The sequence below is a fragment of the Netta rufina genome (assembly GCF_964035555.1).
Source record: "Netta rufina genome assembly, chromosome: 8".
Classification (NCBI taxonomy): Eukaryota; Metazoa; Chordata; class Aves; order Anseriformes; family Anatidae; genus Netta; species Netta rufina.
Window position 1 is genome coordinate 27640009 of NC_140131.1, and position 23834 is coordinate 27663842.

Genomic DNA, 23834 nt, shown 5'->3' on the forward strand with positions numbered 1-23834 from the left:
AGTAATTCACTAATTAGTTGTCAAAATTGTTAGAGACAAATTTAGGTCTGAACCCCAAAACCAGACATATTTCTAGATAATATTAGATAGATAATATTTCTAGATTTTTAGTTGTCACTTTTATAATTTCTTGTGGCTACACCAGAAAATACACCAGGCTGAAATATTCTGGGGTGTGTCTTGTGATGAAACAGATAATGGCTACTATGAGAAGCTTATTCAAAATGCTGAAAGGAAATATTTCAGTATAGTAGCATGAGTTTGAAATGAGAAGATCATGAAGTAATGCAGGTATCATATATCTAAAGATGAAAACATTTGTCTCTGAGATAGTATCATCTGTGCATAGTTGCTTGTATCTGGAACCATATGAAACAATACATTGAATTTGTATCAAGAAAGTACATAGAAGGTGCCTGTATAAATTATCTGAAGGGACTTTGTCATAATATCTGTAGCATAATATGTTTTTCCACCTATTAAGAAAAGCAATTTTTCTTGAGAGAGGTTAGACTTGTGATTTTCACGTACAGTCAGCATGGTGAGGGAACCTCATGTTCACTGTGCAAATCCTGGGTATTCAGTGATATGCCTACGCTTTCTAGAATGATACCGCGACCATTCAGAGTCCTAGTAGGTCTTGAATTCCAGAATGTTCCCAGGATCTTCCACATGATGGTTTGACCAGTCTCTGGTGACACTGCAGAGATGGCTTTTACCAGTGTAGCATAATCTGTGTAAAATAGGTGTAGGTCAGAGACCAATCACCTGTGAACAGTGTGTCCTGAAAAACATTTCAAACCACCAGATGTACCAGAGATTTTCTTCTGAAGATGCTGGCAGGATTCATCCCGAGGCTGGAGGATTTTCTTTCAATGCAGAGTTGCTTGCTCTGGTCTAAGTGCACCCACAGCATTCATAGCAACATAAAAGCAGCAGTTTTGCCCATATCGCAGGCCAGAGTTCTTGTCTGTATTTCAAGTCTAGTCTTCTAAGTATTTACGTTCCTGAGCTAGAGAGTTTTATGTTTGAATACACAGCAAAAGAAGATTTGGGGAATATTTAAAAGGTGTCTGTATGTTCATGGTCACTGGCATTTCCCACCCCTTTGGACCTCACAAGCTACCTCTCTCCAAACTGTAGAAGGAAATCTCTTCTAAGTCAATGGATGTTGGAAAGCCACTAACTTGAGTTTCCAAAATTGTAGGCTGGAATCATGATAATATGTTTGTATACATATTTATCCAGTTCTTTTATCACCAAGCAATTTTCTGTGGCACAGCCTAATCTGTGGAATGTAATTTTTAAAATAGCCGCACTGCTTGTCTCAGTCACTGCAATTAGCATCTCTCATTCCCAAGATTGCACAGGACTAATAGGTAATCACGGCAGCATTTATGTAACTTAGAAGTTTTAACATCTAGATAAACAAACATGGCAGAGTTCTCTATTTTAAGAAAAGATTACAGAAGCTTATGAAATGGCTTACCTGATGTAGCATCTGTGAGAACTGGGACAAGAGTGACTTGGGAGATTTCAGTTTGATGTTAAAATGTGTATCGGATTTTAATTTTTTAGGACAGGGATGTCTGTCTCTAATACAATGAATGCCCTATTACCTTTTCATTCTCTCAGTTGCACACCTGGCTACTTTTATTCTGCCTTGCCTATGGTCCAGCTAAAGGAGGAGGAGGAGTGTGGCTTGTCATTTCTCTGCTCATGGGTTAAATAAAACAAGCCTGCAACCTGGCCAGGCTCTTACATTTATGGTGCTCACAGTTTTCATGTGCAACTCCCTCATATGTGAAAATATCTTAGCGTCTCACAGAAAATGAGAAGTACAGAGCAGTCAGAGATTTGTATTGCTCTCTTTGGATTCATGGGTTAATATATCTACTTTGCAAGATAAAGAGTAGGCAGCCCCATGTTTAGAATTTTATCCCATTTCCAATCTACTTCAGCTGATTTATAAAGCTTAGGAACATCTTTCCTGCTCAATTCATGTAAGAACATAACCACTCTGTCCTTTTTGCCAGTTATCTTTATTGGCAAGCTCTTCTCCCATGATTATCATAGTAGTCCTCCTCATCTTCATAAACCTGTTTGTTTCCTGGGTAATGGATTTTCTTGTAATCTATATAAAGATTTTTTCCCCTCCACTGAAATTTTTATTACCTAATAAATGTATGCTTAAAGGTTGCTTTCAATAGATCTCTTGGCTTAACTCACTACAACACACTTTTGCCCACTCTTCTCAGGCTTGGGTTAAAATCCTAAATGAAACCATGTATTATGAATGCACTGTGGAAATAAGGCGATAAGCCATATTTGGAAAACACCCTTTCTAAGTGCCTTAATTTGAAGTCTTTAAATGAAACACATCTAAACATCAAGCTCCTTCCTTCCTAAGTGTAATGAGTTTTGTTACACAAAATGTTTTTTGTCTTTATGGTCACCATTGCAAATAGAAATGGTAAGAGGAGAAGCTGGGCTGTCTGTGAGTTTTGCTCTTCTTCATGTAGGCAACTATATTTTCAATTCAGCAGATAGAAGTATCCTTTAATAGACAGCACAGAACCAATGTTCTAACAGAATCTGACGTTTCAGGTGACAAAGTCAATGTGACGTAGACCACATGGAACAACTGAAAAATGCAGATTATGCTTTCTTCTGTTTTGGGAGGATGGAGAGGAGTGAATGGGGGTGTGAGGAGATGGTGCCTAATTCTAGTTCGGCATCTGAACACCAGGCCAACTTCTGAAGACTCAAGCCTGTTTGCACGCCATGACTTGTGGTGCATATCAGGGCTGGCTTGATTTCCTTCTCCCTCAGAGCCACGTGGAAAATGTTTACGTTGCATTTGCATAAAAATGTTTGAAATAACACTGAAATACAGATAAAGTACAACAGCTATTTCAAAGTTGCAACCATTGTATTAACATACTAATGTAGAGCCATAATCAGGAAACTGTTAGCCAGAATATTAAAGGAAAATGTCAGTGATGTTTTTGTTGGAAATGAATCATGGATCCTTTAGGTTTCAGGAAGGTCAGTAATTATAAATTGGTTTTGCTTAGCCTGGCCTGTCAGGAGTCACATCAAAAGCATGTGACTTGTGTTTCAGTACACACTTCATATCCACATTGCCTGCTACTCTGATTGCAATAGCATGTCATTCCATAGTAGTTTACTATGATACATCATATGGTTTGCAGTCACCCTTACTGTTCACTTCCATTGCCTTAAGCATTTGGAAGCAGTCAAATATGTGGCAGCACACAGATGTTACTCAGTAACAGTATCTTGCTTGTATAATGAGTTGACATTTGTAGTTGTTTTTTGTTTGTTTGTTTGTTCATTTTGTTTTGTTTTGTTTTTTGTATTCTCTTTGAATGCAAAATATGCAATAGCATGTGATACAGACCTCCCTTTGGTTTAGATATACTACTGAATGGTTTACTTTTTTATGTTAGAAGTTTTCTTATTCAGTCAGTTGTAACAACAGGAAAAGAAATGGTGTGTCATTTTTGTATCAAATGGGTACAGCTCTTTTGACATTAACTGTATTTCACTGTAACGTATTTCATTATTCAGGAGTTTAGAATATCTCATCTTAATGAGATATTCTAGTAGGTCTGCTAGGCTTTGCCCAAATACTTTTCCATGGAACGGTGGGTGTGCTAATGTCCTGGGTCAGTAGGGTGGAATATGCTCCTGCATATTCCACCAAGTAAAAAAAAAATATTGTTTGTTTGTTTGTTTGTTTGTTTATGTGTTTTTAAAGACCCCTTTCTTTTCAACTATTTTAGAGCATGAGAAGATTTGCTAGTCTTTGTCTTGACCCAAAAGAGTTATTTTAAACAAACTGAGCTGAACCTTATATACCTTCTCTTCAAATCAAAATTAGGTAAGGAGTCACTCCTTAGGGTCCTCAGTGTTTGTGCTTCCGATTCTTTGAGTATCTTATGCTCAGGACTTTCCTAGAAAAGCAGTGTTCCTGTGCTGAGTAGCATCAAAACAAAAACTGCAAAATGTTAACTGGTGTACGGTGGCTGGAGACTGTGGGGAAAAAAAATAATATATATATATATATAAAATATAATATTATATATATATAATGAAATCTTCTGTTCCAGAGCTACCAACCTGTGTTTCTTAAGCCAAATGAAATTAGCTCTCAGTAGGATTTTTCTTCCCAGCAGTTTGAAAAGTCTGGTTTCAGAAAACCTCTTAGCAATTATCTGTCCTGATGTAGAGTTAAGCTTTTTTAAGTCATTTTATAATAATTCTAATGTATAGTAGAGAATTTCTTTCCCTGTGTTCTCTTTCCCTTCACTTAGTGCAGAAAAATAAGGAGTGTAATTCTGAGGTGTGGTCACGGCTCTGAAGTCATATGAAGATTGTAACAGGGAAATCCAAGACCCACAACTAGTTATCCTTTCTTACAGATCTTTTCCTAACTTCTTCATGAGTTCTCTCTTTATGTCCTGCCTCATCTTATCTTTCATCTGATGAAAAAAAAAAATATATAAAAATGCTGGCAGACCACTGGTTTTGCAGATGTAGTACCTGCATCCGTAAGGAGCTCTTGAATGGCAAGAGCATGCTGTCTGTTTTTATTTTTGGGGGTGAGACTTGTCTGTGTATTGTGTGCTGAACCTGGTTAGAGCCACAACTCCAATTATTGATGAATCTTGACTTGAAAAAAATACAGGGTATTTATTTCACTGTTTTCTACTAGGAAGCATACACCAGGTGAGGCTCACCTTGAGTTATTTACTTGCTGCATGTGTCTACCTCCCTATCCCTTCTTTTTAAATTGTGCCATCCTATTCTTTAAATTAGGCTTCATTCATAAAAGCACCTCGCTTGGTCTTAAGTGCAGAATGCTCAGGTGACTCCTTTCAACATGCACAGAGATGATGCAGGGCAAATACTTTCTATGTAAAGGTGCTACAGCACTGTTACCTTATGAAAATTTTAGCAGCCAGTATTGACTGCATTTCTTGTATTTTTAAAAAAGACTGCAAGGTAGCAAATGACGTGACAAAGAAACGTCAGCTGCTCTGTTCTTTCAGCAGTTCAGGCTGCTGGGGTTAGTTTTCTATGGCAGCTTTCAGAGGGACATCCCAGGATATTGTCTCTGTAACATCTTCTCTTATTAATTTAGTGCTTTAGAAGTGAGGAAATTAGAGGATTTCTTCCCTCAGCCCAGAGTAAACCTTATATAAACAATCTCACAGGTAAGTGTCGCTTCTCAGGGATGTCTTTGGTATGGCACCATTACTTGCATTTCTGATGGTGACTCTTGATTTAAACAGACTGCTTGTAGAGCTGTGGCACAGTGGACAGTGAGGATCATCAGTACACAAATGCAAAAATGGAATTCTGCAAACCAGAAAAAAAAAAAAAAAAAAAAAGAGGAAAAAAAAAAAAAGCACCTTCTGGTAAGGTTATGTTAAAATAGTAAATATTCTTCTGTCACTGTTTGCAGATGTTTGAGTTGTCCAATCAGTTAAGACTGCAGTGGCAAAAAAATAGTGGAGGACACGCTGTATGGAAAAGACCAGTACTATGGAGCCAGGTGATAGAGAAGAAGACCCATTCTTCCATTGCTAGTATCAGTTTCATCCAAATGCAATTCACAGTGTTTCTTTCTTACAGAGTATACAATCAGATCTCAGTGAAGAAAATGATGCATCTGGCCCTTACATGCATTTTCAGAAAAGGGCCTGGCCTAAGGAGTAAGAGTATACCATCTCTAAAACATGGATTTACACCCTTTGGAACTTCTGTTGTCAGATTTTTAAGGTAGTGTGTCTTTTGTTTTGCTAGACAGAGGTGGCATAAAAATGAAGAAAGATAGTTCTGGGAATTTAATTCATTTACATTTTTGTCTTTCCGTCTTTCTATTCTTGTGACTGGAATCTAAAGGATGTAGGAAATGGTTCACCTTGAGATAAAATTGGAATGTGAGACAGAATAAATACTTAAATGTGAGTGCTTTGTATTTTGTTCTTTAGAGTATCATTATAGAAAGAGATGGTGATAGTCAAGTTCGTAGAATAAAATCTATTGAGAGACAAAAAGACACAACCTCTGCCTCAAGATTTTCCTGAGAACTGTATTGCTAAAGGATTAAATAATTTGAACAAAATATCACTACATACTTTCCTGTCCTGATAATCCATTTTTGGCTACTGTCAGAAAAAGAATATAGGCTATATGGAGCTTTGTTCTGACCTAGCACAGCTGGTCTTATGTTCTTATTTTATTTCATTTCATTTCATTCCATATGCTGTCAGTAAGATTGTGGACCTTTTTGGAATGTTATCTTTGAAGAGCTCTTCACAAGTAGGTTTTTGTGTTTAAAAGCTATTATTATATACAGATAGAATACTGTATTAATTTCCAAGCCTTTGAAAATGTTAGTTTTTAAGAATTTCAATCAGAGTAGCTTATGATGACATTTTTAAAATTCCTGAATAATGTTAGTGTATATTTGTAATGGACTGTATTAGTTAATTGCATAGAGAAAGAATCAGATCATTCTGTATATAGGAGCTAATTGGCTGAGTGATTCCCTAATCTACTGTTATAGGTGGGATTTGGGATTAGCACTGTGTTTAAGGCAGTTTACATAATAAAAGTTGGAGGAAGAAATATGGTGCATGAAATATGGTGCATGATAGAGGACATTTATGCTCTGAATAACCATAAAAATAATTTTAATAAATTCTCTTTTATTCATATGGATGAACCAGAACCTGAATTAGGTCTTACATAGCTCACTGTGATGGCGTTTTCAAGCACAGTACTATGTGATTTGCCATACCTTCAGATATTTTCTTACATACTAATTGCGTCAATAAGGAAACATCAAAATGCCATCACACAAATTTAGAGTTTAAGATGAACTTGTCTCATAATTTTTATTACCCTGAAAGTAAGTCGTTCTTACTGAATATGTGAAGTATCTTCTTAACCTGACTGAAGGACTAGAGCAAGACAATCTAAATGACAAAGTAGACAAACACCCGTCCCAGTTGGAGGGGGCGCCTAAGACAATGCGACCTACACGTCGCATTGCCACATCATCCTTCAAAAAAGAAAGAAGGGCTATTGTTATGGGGGGCTCCCTCCTGAAAGGGACAGAGGGACCGATATGCCGACCGGACCCAACCCGCAGAGAAGTCTGTTGCCTCCCTGGGGCTCGGGTGAGAGACTTTGCCAAGAAAGTCAAGCGCCTGGTACGGCCCACTGACTACTACCCGCTACTGGTCTTTCAGGCTGGTAGCGATGAAGTTGCAACAAGAAGTCCAAAGGCGATCAAAAGAGACTTTAGGGATTTGGGGCGACTACTTAGAGGATCAGGGGCGCAGGTGGTGTTTGCCTCTGTCCTTCCGATAGGGGGGATCGAAGCTGAAAGACGTACTGTTCACATAAACTCGTGGCTTCGTGACTGGTGTGACCGGCAGAATTTCGGTTTCTTTGATCATGGGAAGGTCTACGCTACACCGGGCCTGATGGCACCAGATGGGATGCGCCTCTCTCGGAGAGGGGTAAGGATCTTTGGTCAGGAGTTGGCAGGGCTGATAGATAGGGCTTTAAACTAGAGTCGAAGGGGGAAGGGGCTAAAACCAGGCGCGCCGGTGAAGACCTAAGGGATGGTACGCTAGAATCAGAGGGGCTGTGTGCCAGTGAGGTCCTTTGGTCAGATCCACAAGGTGCTGAGTGTAAGGAGACGCACTTGAAATGCTTTTACACGAACGCACGCAGTATGAGGAATAAAATAGATGAGCTAGAAGTCCTGGCCCAGTCCCGCAACTACGACATCATCGGCATAAGCGAAACCTGGTGGGACGAGTCCTGTGACTGGGGTGTTGCGATAGATGGTTACAGGCTCTTCAGGAGGGACAGGCAGGGTAGGCGAGGTGGTGGGGTGGCGATGTATGTGAAGCAGGGGCTGGACTGTGTGGAACTTCAGGTCGGCGATGGCAAAGTTGAGAGCCTCTGGGTAAGGATCAAGGGACGAACGAATAAAGGGGATGTCGTTGTGGGAGTCTATTACAGACCGCCTGGCCAGGACGATAGCGCCGATAAATTATTCTTTACAGAACTAAGAGAGGCCTCGAGATTAACTCCCCTTGTCCTTATGGGGGACTTCAACTTGCCGGACGTTAACTGGGAGTGCCACACAGCTGACACAAGCAAGTCCAGGAGGTTCATGAAGCACCTAGATGATAACTTCTTGGTGCAGGTGCTAACGGAGCCAACTAGGAAAGGTGCCCTCCTAGACCTGTTGCTAGTAAACAGAGAGGGTCTGGTGGGAGATGTGGTGATTGGTGGCCGCCTCGGCCATAGCGACCATGAAGTGGTTGAGTTCAATATTTATGGTGACAGAAGGAAAAGTGCCACCAAAACCTCATCCCTAGATATGGGGAAAGCGGACTTCAGGCTGCTCAGGGAACTAGTCAGCAAGGTCCCCTGGGAAACTGCTCTTGAAGGCCTCGATGTCCACCAGTGCTGGTCACTCTTTAAGCGATGCCTCCTAGAAGCACAAGATCAGGCAATTCCAAAATATCGCAAGTCAGGCAGGCGGGGAAGGAGGCCGGCGTGGCTGACCAGGAATGTTCTAATGGAGATTAGGCGGAAACAGAGAGTGTTTTGCTACTGGAAGGAGGGCCAGGCGTCATGGAAAGAATACAGGGATGCTGTTCGTGTTTGTAGGGAGAAAGTTCGAGTGGCCAAAGCACAGCTAGAGTTGAAGCTGGCTGTGTCTGTGAGAGAAAATAAAAAGGGTTTTTTTAGATATGTAAATGGAAAAAGGAGAACTAAAGAATACATAGGGCCGCTCCTTGATAGGGAAGGTCTCCTCACAGACGATGACATAGGCAAAGCAGAGATGCTTAACGCCTTCTTTGCCTCTGTCTTCAATGCCAATGATGGGCTTCGGGACCCAGGGTGCCCTGAGCTGGAGGGCCGGGACGGTGGGGATGACAAACTCCCAACTGACCCTGAACGTGTGCGGGATTTGCTACTCCACCTGGATCCCTACAAGTCCATGGGTCCGGATGGGATTCATCCCCGGGTGCTGAAAGAGCTGGCGGATGTCATCGCGGAACCTCTTTCAATTATTTTTCAACGATCCTGGGAATTTGGAGAGGTCCCGGTAGACTGGAAGCTGGCAAATGTTGTGCCAATTTTCAAGAAGGGTCAGAAAGAAGACCCTAGCAATTACAGGCCTGTCAGTCTCATGTCAGTGCCTGGTAAAATCATGGAGAAGTTGGTTCTCGGACTTATTGAGGCGCACCTGGGGCACAGAGCAGTCATTGGTCCCAGCCAGCATGGGTTTGTGAAGGGTAGGTCCTGCCTAACTAACCTGATTTCCTTTTATGATAAGATCACCCGTATGGTGGACCAAGGGAAACCAGCTGATGTGATTTTTTTGGACTTCAGCAAGGCTTTTGACACGGTTTCCCATAGGATCCTACTGGACAAAATGTCCACCATACAGCTAAATAAAAACATCATACGATGGGTGAGCAATTGGCTAACGGGCAGGGCCCAAAGGGTTATGGTAAATGGGGCTGCGTCAGGCTGGCGGGCGGTCACCAGTGGGGTCCCTCAAGGCTCCATTTTAGGGCCGGTACTTTTCAATATTTTTATAAACGATCTGGATGTAGGAATAGAGGGTATTTTGAGCAAGTTTGCTGATGACACCAAACTTGGAGGAGTTGTGGACTCAAATGAGGGCGTAAAGGCCTTACAGAGGGATCTGGACAGGTTGGAGAGCTGGGCGATCACCAACCGCATGAAGTTCAATAAGAGCAAGTGCCGGGTCCTGCACCTGGGACGGGGAAACCCTGGCTGCATGTACAGACTGGGCGATGAGACGCTGGAGAGCAGCCTGGAAGAAAGGGATCTGGGGGTCGTGGTAGACAGCAAGTTGAATATGAGCCAGCAGTGTGCCCTGGCAGCCAGGAGGGCCAACCGTGTCCTGGGGTGCATCAAGCATGGCATCGCTAGTAGGTCAAGGGAGGTGATTGTCCCGCTCTACTCTGCGCTGGTGCGGCCTCACCTCGAGTACTGTGTGCAGTTCTGGGCACCACAGTATAAAAAGGACATGAAACTGTTGGAAAGTGTCCAGAGGAGGGCTACGAAGATGGTGAAAGGCCTGGAGGGGAAGACGTACGAGGAACGGCTGAGGTCACTGGGCCTGTTCAGCCTGGAGAAGAGGAGGCTGAGGGGAGACCTCATCACAGTCTACAACTTCCTCGTAAGGGGGTGTCGAGAGGCAGGAGACCTTTTCTCCATTAACACTAGTGACAGGACCCGCGGGAACGGGGTTAAGCTGAGGCAGGGGAAATTTAGGCTGGACGTCAGGAGGGGGTTCTTCACAGAGAGGGTGGTTGCACACTGGAACAGGCTCCCCAGGGAAGTGGTCACTGCACCGAGCCTGGCTGAATTTAAGAAGAGATTGGACTGTGCACTTAGTCACATGGTCTGAACTTTTGGGTAGACCTGTGCGGTGTCAAGAGTTGGACTTGATGATCCTGAAGGGTCCCTTCCAACTCAGGATATTCTATGATTCTATTCTATGAATTTGATCAGAACTCTTCCTTTCAAATATAGCCTGTCTTTGTGAAAAAAAAAAAAATATAAATAATTTGCATCACACAGGTGTTTTAAGTGCTCAATATTATTATTAACATCTTTGAAGGCATAGAGAATTGCTTACTGTACTTTCAGACAGTACCAGAATGGAAGGGGAACCCAAGCACTTCGTAGGACAGAATTACAATGCAAAGCATTCTTGACAAATTGAAGAAATGCTCTAATATGAAGAGCTACAATTGATTAAGGACAGTTCAAAGTATTACTCTCAGGGGAAAAAAAAAATGTATAAAAGAGAATGACCTGTTAGGTAGCAGTATTGCTGTCTTAAATCTGGAGGTTTACAAATTCCCCTTTGTGAGTCACAAACTGAACATGAATCAGTTATGTTCTGGCTTTGTGCAAACAGGCATCCTCATCCTGATAAGAAAGCAGGAGTTTATTCAGAAATAGGAAGTAATCCTTCTGCTCCACTCAGCGCTAATAAGGCCTCTGTTGGAGTCCTTTTGCCACTTTTGGACATGCACTTCAAGAAATATAGGCACCAACTGCAGAGAATCAAGTGACATACAGAAGGAAGGATCCAAAGTCTGGGAAATATAACTTGTGAAAAAAAATAAATTGAAGATTATTGTGAGTGTTAAGAATAGAGAAGGGAGGACTTTGAGACATGATAGGTCTTCAAAGCTTAAAAGAAGCTATGAAGATAAAGGCAAAAAACTTCTACATACCCCAAGGACAGTTGTACTTCTGTAGAAGAATGTGAGGTTTATATAAAGCACTTAATAAAAACTTCCCAAAAGTAAGGACAGTGGGAGATACTGTCTAGTATAAGTTGCATAGAATTCAGCAAAATCTCCATCACTAGGAGCTTTTATGAACAAGATATACAATCATCTTCCAAAAATGGGTTAGATATTTTTAATCATTTCTTATGATAGAGTCTGAGAGTAGAGGGCTGCTTGAAGTCTCTTCCAACTATGTTTTCTATTATTTTCTACTCCTATTACCCATACAATAAAAAAAAAATGCTTAGGGCTAAACATTTTTCATTTCTCTGAAAACATATGGATTTGCTTTTATAAACTTTTCAGGCAATCTTCAAAACAAACAAACCACCACCATCAACAACAAAAAACACATGGGTTCAACTATCAGGTTTGACATATAGTTTGCAAAATTACCTTGTACCATGTACCTTGTTGAATCACAGCACAGTTTAGGCTTCTTCCATGAATATGTTTTTGGGAATTCTCCTCTTAATGATATATATTAAAAACTATGCAAAGTTAATATGTTTAAGCAGTATTCATAGAATCTTTCCACAAGGGAATGGTACTATTAGGTGGTACAAGTGCTAACTATGGGTTGGATGAAGAGCAATAAACATGTTTAAAAGTTTTATAAAGCAAGTGGAATGCATTAGCATTTGAACTGACTCAAGTATTCTTGAAGCTAGCAACTTTGGTGCTTAAAAAATATGCCCCTGTAAATCCACAGCAACTGTTAAGACAGCAAATTCTTGAAAATCTGAGTTAGCAGCATGATTTGCATGTTCACGTATAACAGATGGGGGGGACACAACACTGCTTAAGGGCTGAAATTCAATGCGAGTGTAGACTTAGGCAATACCGCAACATATGCTTTACAAGAACTAGAGACAGCATTAAAATGGCAGTTACAAGTGTTATCATTCTTGTCATGGAATGATTGTGTGGAAGGTCAGTTTGTCTGACATTCTTGCAAATGACTCACTGGACATAAATATGAGACGTTACGGTCATGGTACACCATTGCAAACCATTTAGAAGTTTGTTGAAAGGAGAAGAAAAGCCAAGTAGAAAATATTACCAAATATTCTATCCATCCCCTCCAGCTGTTTACTAGGGTCCAAAGGAAGCTATCCAGTTGGAAAATATGCTCACCAAATTACTGAGTATAAGATTGTCTGTTCAATCATTGTTTTAATGTGTATCACAAAGACCGTGGAAAAACATGGTCCCTCTTTTTGACATCTGTCATTTTTTGTGGCTTTCAAGTTGGCATAAAGATTGTGATATATTTGCATACTAGCCTGTGTGTGTCTATATGCACATACAGAGGGGTAAGAGCCTGTTGGTACAATGTTTGCTACAGAGCATTCAGCTCAATCTTCAATAGTTACAGCATTTTGTTCATTGAGCTGTTGCCAGTGTTGGCAGAAGTTATTCTTGAGGGAAAAATCTAAGCATCAAGAAAATGTGTTTCTGGTTAGATAATAAAACCTTGGTGGAGTTGATCAGCTGGCAGTCTTCCAAATGAGAATCTGACATGCACCTGCTTCATTTATTTGTTTTATGCAGCTTCTCATTTAACATACTGTAATATTCAGGAAAGCAATCAGGTTCTACTAATCAAATTGCTAATGCTTTCTTTATTTAGTTCAAGAAACCCCAGACAGTAATGCCAGTCTGCAGTTACAATACAGGGATTCTCTCCATAGAATTGAAATATAATTAGAAATATGCCAAATTTCTCAACAGAACTTCTCTAAAAGAGAAGCCTGTAGGCATTTATGCTTGCAGTGGCTAAAATTGATCTGTGGGGATGGACAAATATTAAAATGCAGCAGAGTTGAGATAGTAAAAGACAAACAGACCCAGTAAAACTTCAGTTTGATCTTTCTTATTATTCACATGGATAAATATCAAAAATATAAAAACAAAACAAAGCATTTGGAAAGAGAATTTGGGTTTAAAAAGGGAATGTGTTATTTAGACCAGCTTAAAAGACAGTTAAAATTTTTTAATGAAATCTTATATCACAAAATCTTGCTCTGCCTACAGAGAAAGTTCTGTGTTTTTTGAAATACAGAAGTCCTTCTAGTCCTTCCGTTCATACTCATTATTGTGTGTGTTGTTATTTGGAATGACTTGAATCAACAGAATTTTATTAAAGGCAAAATACAAGATCTAAGAAATAATAAAACTCTGATTGTACTCAGTGAAATAATGTAAGGTATTCAAAATAATTCAAGGAAAAGAACTTGATAGGATGACTGATGAATCTATGCAGCATTTACTTCTACTTTTTTGACTCTTCTCAGACTTCTCAGATAAATCTGTCTAGTGTAATGACAATGGAAATCATGGTTGAAATTCAGTTTGTTAACAGCGTTTTGAGATGATAATTTTTATGTATGTAGGCAGGTATGGATAACATATATGCAAGTACTTATTTGTCTATTATATTATCTTAGATATTATTAGATATCTAATTATTAGATATTATTAGATATTAGTTATTAGATTATCACTGTTGTGATAATCTGGGCATACTGCTGAAGATAATCCTTGCTTAAACTTGTGATTTTTACATTTGATTTAATTACCTTCAAAGGTAGCTGAAAAAGTATTCTGTCCTGCTTCAAAATGCAGTTGATTTTCTTGTTCTAATTAACCTTTGTTCAGTGCTTCATAGCCATAATTTTAATTGATTAATTGCTTGTAAAGCAGTGACATTTTTGACTTAGCATTCAACTGTGTCCCAAAGTACATTGTTGAGTTTTTTTTCCCAGGGTCGGAATTAGGAAGTGCTTTTCTCCGCAGCACTGTTTGAACTGCGGCTGACTGCCCACTGACAGGTATGGAAGTCACTGTCAACAAGATTTAAAGTTGCTGTCATGTTTACACAGCCACATAGGAAAGGTTGAGAGAGGATTGTGATTTTGTTGAAATTAAGTACCGACAGTTACTGGACCATAGCAGTATGTATTGGTTATGATTAATGTTTGACATCTGCATCTTTTTGAGATATTTTAACCACTTTTCTTGTCAGATGAAAAGTGCACTGCAATATATTTCTAATCATTTTTTTTTTTTTTTTCTCCCAGTATGCTGAAGTTTGTAGTTTTGAGACTGAGCTATTAAAGCCATCCAAGTATTTAGTTCTGGACCCCTGGAAGGATTTTCAAATACATTTGCAACAACTGGGAATTATACGTTTTAGTGTTGAAAAGTCCCACTAAACTAAATACAATTTTAAAGTATTCAATACTTTTAAAAGTCTACCCTTGGTTCTCTCTGTGGTTCAGAAGCATTTATTTCTATTTTGTTCCCCTGGCAATTTGTGTTGAATACTACCAAGAAGGATATGTTAAAGAATCTTTCAAAATGTAACCCCACCATTGCCATTGATTGTATTTTTTTTTTTTTTTTTCTGGTACATCTCTCTAATAATGCCAACTCATATATGACAATTTAATGAGAATATTATTTTTTCAATGAAGCTAAATGGGTAGTATAAAAACACTCAAAAAAAAACACATCACAAGCAACCCCCAAAAAAATAAGAGAAATGGGACTGAGAGCTCAGATTCAAAGCTATGGCTATGTATCTGAGCTCTTTCACACCATAATGTGAGTCAGAGCAGCATGTCTAAAGGGAAATCAACAGTGCTCTCCTGAGCTCCACCATGCTGTGTAGGTATAGCTATTGCTAAGAAACCAACTTAAGCAATACTTTATAAATAATAATAATTATTGTTGTTATTATTGTTATTATTATTGAGAAGGGTTGATGGATGCTGTGAATGCTTTTCCCATGGTAAATAGTGAGCTGGAGGTTAGATGTGGGCATGTAAGTGGGTCAAAATCTTTAACTGAAAGTTCTGACAGTCTTTACCCCCAAAAAAAATAATTTGAAAGTTCATCATAACAAGTTTTCTGGAATAATGTATACACTGCAATGGCCATAGTGGTAAGACGTATTTTCACTGGTTTGTTAGGGAAGCAAAACAACACCAACCCAAACTTATCACAACTCTCAAGTGCATTTCTACTTTTGAGACTAGCAGCGACAATGTACTAATTATATGAACATCAAACTCGCACTATTTTGTTTCTGGACACATCACCAGATACCAAGAAAAATGAAAAAAGCATACAAAATTAAAGAAAATGTAAGCCACACAAAATACCATTTTTAACTTCCTGTAAACTGCTTAGGATATAAAACAGGAGAATTCATGTACAGCAAGTATATATGAAAGTAAGAAAATGCAATTACTAGTACCTAATAAAAGAAGTAATTGCTCGATACTTTTGGTTAAATCATCTTTTTAAGGACTGCCTGAAGCCTGTAAAAGGTTAACATTCTGTCACGTAGAACTACAAGCACAGAGTTTAGAATAGAATAAAATAGATTAGTTCAATTGGAAGAGACCTACAAAGATTGAGTCCAACTGCCTGACTACTTCAGGGCTAACTGAAAGTTAAAGCATGTTATTGAGGGCGTTATCCAAATGCCTCTTGAATGTTCACAGGCATGGGTTATCAACACCTCACTATGAAATTTGTTAAATTTAAATTTAAACAAATATATCACAGGCTGATCTTAAATTGTATGGAATGACTAACTTACCACCACTAATTTAATTGTTTTAATGCCTATTAGCAAATAGCAGATATTCCTTAAAGTATTTGCCAAAAATCTTCCTTTGATACTATTTAAATCTTCCTCCTTCATCTAAGCTGTTAATAACAGTAGGAAATTAGGACCTCAACCCTTCATTGGGAACCAGGTAAATTTTACACTCTATTTAAGAGATTTCTTACAGAAACAAGGAACACTGGACCTCCATGAGATGATGATTATAAATCTTTTGTCAATATTTTACAAATATCTTTAAAAGTAGGTCAGAATTTGGGTAAGAATCCATCCAAATATGCTCTAGAAGTTTCAGAGCACAGTCTGTTCAGGCAGAGTTTATTATATTGTCCAATCTGAAGATATTAATAGAAGGAGTTTGGTTTTTACAGATTCTTCAGGAAAATGAGTGGGGGCCATCAGAAGGCAAGCAGAGGCTTGACAGTCACCATCATTCTGACTTTTTTTTGTACTGAAAATTTGAGACTTGTCTGGTTTCATTTGTGTCTTTTTAGCTCCTTGATTATAACCCCTTCTCTAGAGAAAAGAACATGAGCAGGGGAGTTTGCTAAGCTGCATGTGCATTTCATGGAATAGTTTAAAACCTATCCATTTCAAACAACAACAAAAATCTTTCATCTGAGGAGGAGAAACTACAATGTGGTAGTGACCATCACTCCCAATGTAGTAGTACCAGTACCTAGCTTTCATGGTAAAAAGAGAATATTAAGAAAAAGACATTTTACATGTACATTTGTGACTTTTTTTTTTTTTTTTTTTTTTTTTTATGGTCAATTTCATTTTCTTTCACTTGTAGAGAAAAATATCTAGAAATCTGTGCATAGGTCCTATGTAGGTGACCCTATGTTACAGAGCCAGAGTCCAATGTGCTCAGGTGCTGCTGTGACACCTTCTGCTTTTGTTATTGTGTTTTAAACAGTGCTGCCGTTGTAACAGCTTTTTGTTGTTTCCTGCTTGTAAGAAGTTTATTTGCTATTTACATAATTGTGTAATGCTAATTGTGTTTGATGATTGCTGTCACATTCACTAAAGGGGGGTTGAACTTGCCTCACAACAATAGCAAGAATACTCATTTTACTGTGCTTTGACTTTGTCAGAAATCTGTAGAATGTCTTATGCCTCTTTTGAAATTACCATTTATTTTTTTTTACTTTGACACCTAATCCTGCCTTGAGTTACAATCCTGTATACGTGGACATTGCCATACTGATGGCCATTTCGAAATACGACCAGGTTTTGTAAGTTGTGTACAGCAAGTCACAACACCTCACAGCTCTATGCACCAGACCACACACTTTAAATATCATGTTTTTTCCCCCAGGTTTTCAACGTGCATTGAGATAACTCTAAGTCAAAATGCATACTGCAAAACCCCTCTGATATTTTGACTACTTTGAAATCCAGGTCCAGATTTTGGAATTATTGATTGAAGGTGAGATTTTGATCCTGAGCCCTGAGAGATCTGCATAATTTGCATAAAATTTGAATGTGCTTCTCTGCCAGGACTATCCTGTTACTTTCTTGAGGGTTTCCTACTATGGTAAAAATAGGACAAAATTAATAGTAAGCCAGAAAACGTTGTCTATATACATTCTACTGTTCTCATTTTAGTGAAGCATACTGATATATACTGTTTTCTACTGGGTTTTTGAACAGCATCCATAAATATTCTATTTTAGTCACCTAGTAAATTTGAAATTTACCTCTATGCCTTACTAGGTGTCATAATCAGTTAGCAGGTTAATCATCTCTAGTGACATCAATGCCAGTGAATAATACTTCAAGGTTCTATCTGAAGTTGATGACCTTGCAGTCAAGGCATATTCGGGAGATGCATTCTGGCAGGGGAAAATTTGTCTCCTTTACACTTTTTGTGATTTTACTACTGCTTTGTCTACTTTGCATTCCTACTGATTTATATTTCATTCCCCTATATGTTCTATGATGTTGATGCTGGAAGACCAAACTTGGCTTTTCTTCTAGGTCATAAAGTACTGTCTCTTAAATGATTAGAAAAACATAAAATATTTACAGTACCTATTTTCAGAGTGAAGTAATTATAATCCCTCATTCATATATCTGTTTATGAAAATGTTGCACATTAGTTACAATAGCATTAACACTGCTTTGATTACATTTTTGTTTGTTTGTTTTTTTCCTTGCAATGTAATTTGTGTGTTTGATATGTCCAGGGAGATGTAATCAGAAGCTATGATATTTGCATATTAAAGTTATGCAAAGCATTACAATTAAATAAATTATCTGTTTTAGCATTGTTGTTCATAACCTCTAAACTAAAAAAAAAAAAAAAGTCTTAGCATGAAAAATAGTTAGAAGGGCTAGTGGATGCACAAGCAGGTAAAATGTGAAAAGTGATAAGATAATTGTGAACCTGCCGTGTGTCTAGGGATACAGACATCAGGGAACAATGTTAAGCACTTCATCATTCCTGCCCTCCAGTGTCTGATGTTTCTGATTTCTTCTTTATTGATTTCAACTAAAGGAAATATAGAAGAGTATAGAGGTGACCCGTTTTGTTGACAGATACACATGTTAGTCTTGTACTCAGAGCAAATAGCTTCAACATTGGGAATAATGGCTCATAGGGAAGAGATAAATACAATTTCCTGTGATTTCTAAACATAGTGAATCAGCAGGCAGAAGTTAAAGACACGGTCTGCTTTCATAGTTTCCACTGTTTATCTATTATTGAACAGACTGAAAAATTAACAGGACATTGGGAAACAAAATATTATTGAGTTCTCATTGATTCGAGGCATATGTTTAGGGGATATACTGTTAACAAAATCCAATGTCAAACTACCAGTCTTCACCATTGTGTGATTTCTGTAGGCCTGATCAGCTCATGGTAAGTGATGCAACTGATGTCCTGCACAATATGCGATTATTTTATATAAATGAAAACTGGGTATAAAACATTGCTGTTTAAATGTGCTGGTGCATTACATCTACCTTTCCTTGGGCTGGGTGCTTCCAGGATTATGGTGAATTTCAGCCTAGGACACTAATAGAGGATTTTTCTATTGCATTCCTTCTGGAGGCAGTACCACATTTTTCCAGACTGCATGTATAAAATGTCAGTGGCAGTTATTTTGAGTCTATGCATGATGTCATCCGTCAGGGAAATAATTCTTACATTTGTCTCACATGGTGAAAAAGAAGGCCAAAACAGTGAAGTAAAAACACAGCATCTGAAACAGTGAAGAACAGCTACACAGTTACATTGGTATCAGTTTGATTCATAAAACAGTCATGCCCTACTTTCATATGGCTTCCATTGTTTGCTTAGAAAAATGTTCTTTTCAGGATGAATTATATCTTTGGAAGTGCATGAAATCCCCTTTCCTTTATGCTCAGCTACTCAATTTTCCAAACAACTTACTAAGGAGGTGTAAATTGTGAAATAAAAAGAGGAATTCCTGGCCTCAAGGAAAATAAAATCCTGTGTTTTTTGTTTGTTTTGTTTTTCTTTTCAGGGAAGAATATGCCCTGAATTTTCAGTGTATTTTTGGTGTGACACAGGTGTAGGCTCAAAAATGTCTTACTCTGTTTTGTTCTGTATTAGAACTGATTGTGAATGAGAGATCAGACTGAGTTACAGCTGAGCATGCAACAGGAATATGTTTTCTCATCTCAAAAATGTTTTTGAGATGGGAAAAATACATGTTCTTATATAGTACATGCTACTTAATGTAATGTACCAATCCCTTTCTGCACACTGTTCCACAGCCTGACCAATTATTCTGATCTTGAAGATCAGATATTGCAAGACCACATGCATGAGGTGTGGAAAATGAAGCTGTTCTGATTTTAAAGATGCTGTACATGCAGAGTTGTTCCTAAAGATGATATGACTGAACTGGATTTTTATATATCTACTTACCTTTTAATGCACTTTCATTTCTGATGCTTTCAGATAGGCATACGTCTACCACAGTTTATTTTCTGCCAGGTTTATGGCTTGGGTATTTCCTCTATTCCAAATGAAAAGATTTGTTGTTCCTGGGAGGAAAGGGTTTTCCTTATGGAAGACAATTTTTTTTGGCAAGTCTAGCTGTTTCTAACCTGCCAAATAGTTGTGATGGGATGTCGGTGTTCCCAGAAAAGTGTTCAGTGCCTTTTATTTGAGTTGGAAGTAGAACTCAAAGGCAATATAAAGTTTAGACAAGAACCTTTTACAGCTTCACCAGCATCTCTTCAGCTAAAGACCTAATAAGAAAACAGGTATGAATCTTAGTCTTCTGCATTCCATAAACTACTGTTTTTGTTTTTTGTTTAATCCTTTCAGCAGAATCCTTAACAAAACACTTAGGATATTTTTCCCCTAATATAAATTGTATGTAATGCCAAAAATAGATTTTCTATTGATATAACATTGTTTTATTGCTTTCATTAAGGAATAGATTGCCCTTTGATATGCCTAAATCAAAGGAAACTGTAATCTAGAAATTGATTCGTGATTTATAAAATCTTATATATTCCAGTCTCTGCAAGCTTCTCTTCCTCATTTCTATTGAGATGGAAATGAAAATTATTACATGCAGAGATCTAAAACTAGAATTATAATTATCTAACTGGTAATTAAAGGGAAAGAGACCATTAGATAGTATTCTAATTTTCTCTGTGAACACGGTGTTAGCCTGGATGTTCTAAGCCAATGTTACATAAAAATAAATAAATAAATAAAGGTAAAATTAAAAAATGGAAAAATTGGAAATGCAAAGCTATTCAAATAGCAGGGCCCCCATTCCCATGTTATTCTTTGATAATTGTCACATCCTTGAGGTAAAGATTTTAAGAAGTAGGGATTTGTGTGTGTGTGTACACAAACCTTTATTTACTTACTTATTTTAAGTAAAAACTAAACATTTTCCAAGTTATAGTTCTCAAACTGTAAAGAAGAGGAGCTCAATTTTATTATATATAAATAGATCTTGTAATTATTTTTAGCATGGATAAGTTATTTGATTAGTGGCATATTTTAAATATGGAACATGTGGACTGGAAGGCCACATCAAAATAGTGAACAATGTAGGTTAAAATAACATCCTTTTCTTGAGATCTTTAAATGACCCTTCAAGAAGCCAATTGCTTTTTGCTATTGGACTTCAATATGTGGACTTCAATATATGGTAGTGACAGGATATTTTTAGATATTCTATTAGTCTTTAGTTAATCTTAGTGAGCCAGTTAATGAGTGAACCATAGTTGTGTGTACACAAGGAAACTAACCAATTAAAACTACAGAAAAAAAAAAAACATGGAGCTAACCTTAAGAGCTTTCTTTAAGCTTTCTAAGCAGGGATAAAAGGCCATTTATACCTCTTGGTACCTTTTGTCCTTAGTTTCACAATTTCTGGTGTCAGATTCTCACTGAAAAACATAACTCTATTGTAGTTCTTGAGGTATGAACCCCAGGAAGATCGCTGGTGGAAGTATTAGTTATTTGTAGACTGTAAAGTCTAAAAGCCCTGATGAATAAGAACTAGAATGGTGTTTCAATACCTTCATATCACACTCTTACCACCAAACCTTGGTGTTATTTTTCTTTCCAGGTATGATTTCTTTTTCTTCTGAAACAGAACTGATACTACCTTTTATTATGTATTTCAGTTGCCACTAGGTTTCTGTCTGCACAGAGAAGCCAGTGACACGTTAGTTCAGAATTCTCCATGGCCCTGGGATTGTAGACGGCAAAACTTAAATGATGTTAGTTATTTGTTAAATAAGAGCAGCCTTTAAAGCATTTAATGTCATTTTAATTTTTATCATTTGCATCACTGTAGCTTAACTAGACCTGAGAGCACAAACATAAATATGTGACACATTTTTACTCACTAAAATGTTCTAGATCTTTCATAGTAAGTTTTAATATTTGCAATGAGGAAGTGACTGGCAGTTAAATGTACTAGGCATGTTGGAGCAGTCTTAAAGACTAGGCCTTCCTTACAAACCATTATCTTTCCAGGAAAGGAATTTAAACTGCGAGATGAGTGAAAGTGAGCTTGTGGGTTTAATTATGTTTTCAAATATCTCTTCACCTTAGAAACCTTGAGGTGTATGACAAAACTCAAAATGACTTCAGTGAAGCTGAGAATTTGCTCTTGGTTCTTAACAGCTTACATGTCCCTTACCTGATTTATTTTTCATTTTTATGGGTTTTATTTGTTGGCTTTTCACATGTATGAAGTGACTATGGCCACTGATTTTGCATTTTCTTCCTCTTTTTGCACAAGTGCATTTTTACCCGAATCTTTTTCCATCGTATATGGCATGGATGCTCTGGATACATTTTTAAGGCTTCTAGTCAAAAATTGTAAGGTTATGTTTAGGGTATGACACCTAATTCATTCATAAGAGAATAAAAATGCTATCATACTTAATGAAGTATTTTCCAGTTTCTCACAAATGGTGAACTCTTCAAAGGGTTTTGAAGCGTTAGGGACAGATCTTACCTGTTGGCTGCAGATCAACCGCAATGCCCAAAATCAGGTTTATGACCTTTAATAGTTTCCAATTTCAATAAGATGAAAAATAGTATAAAACCTTTTTTTTTTTTTTTTTTTTTTTCAGCATACATTTTTCTGTAACTGACTTTCTTATTGAACTGCATTTCGTATATAAGACCAAAATCACAATGCAGCTCAAAACTTTCTGTAAGTTGCTTGGTCGAGATATTTGGTTTTTGATTTTTTTTTTTTATTATTATTTATTTTATTTTTTTCCAGAGTTAAATATATGGAACAGTTTCAAGTACCTTTCAGACAACCAGATTAAATACACAGTATTACATGTAATAAATTGTTGAAAGTCTTGCCATTTTTTTAATAATTGGATAATCCTCATATGATCTGTATCAATGGAACTCCAAACATTTCTTTAAATTCATGTTCTGTATGGATGACAATGAATACTTAAAATTATTAGTGGCTTCTGTAGGCTTTTGTTACCCAGACTATATGACTATGTCTGCATTAGCAAGTACTGTGATGCCTTGACAGCATAAATTTGCATGAACTCCTCTGTTGCTCCACAGAGCTAATCAGATGATGCAGAGAACCTGACATCCACACTATGTGAATTTTGGAGTTGCACTTTGGACTTAATTGATCTGTTTGCATGGCCTAAATGTCCATTAGCAGCTAGAGTCATTTTACCACTTGCTTGATCTAAAAGCCCTCTGTACAATTCAAAGAATGTAGCATAGCAAGTAGGGGCAATTTAGAAATGTACCTCAAAAACGTACTCCTGACACCAATGAAATTCTTATGTAGATGCACCTTTAAAGTCTAGTAGCTAGAGAAAAGGAATTAGGGGGAAAAATATGATCTCTGGATCTCACTGTTGAACACTCAGAAATAACTGGAATCCTCTGGTCTTCAAAGACAGTTGGTAAATTTTATTGAGAGAGGGACAAGAGAGCCACTTTATTCTAGTGTTTAAAAGAGAAAATATTTAAAATTTGCACATCCTTCTAGTAAAAGAAAATGGAACTTAGTATCAGGCATTGTTTTGGATGTGGAGGCTGGCATAGTTCTGTCAAGTAACAAGCTCAAATGTAGTTGCTTGTGGTAATCTCATTCACGGGACTTGAGCACTTGCCCTGCCAAGTAGCACTGAAGAATAAAAACGCATTAATTAAAAACTTGACTGAAAAGGCACTCACATGATGGTAGAGAGGAAGCACTCTTCTGTGAAACTATGGAGTACAGTTGTCCTGTGCTGCTGCAAGTTTACCCTTCTATTTGCATACTGGAGAAAATATGTTG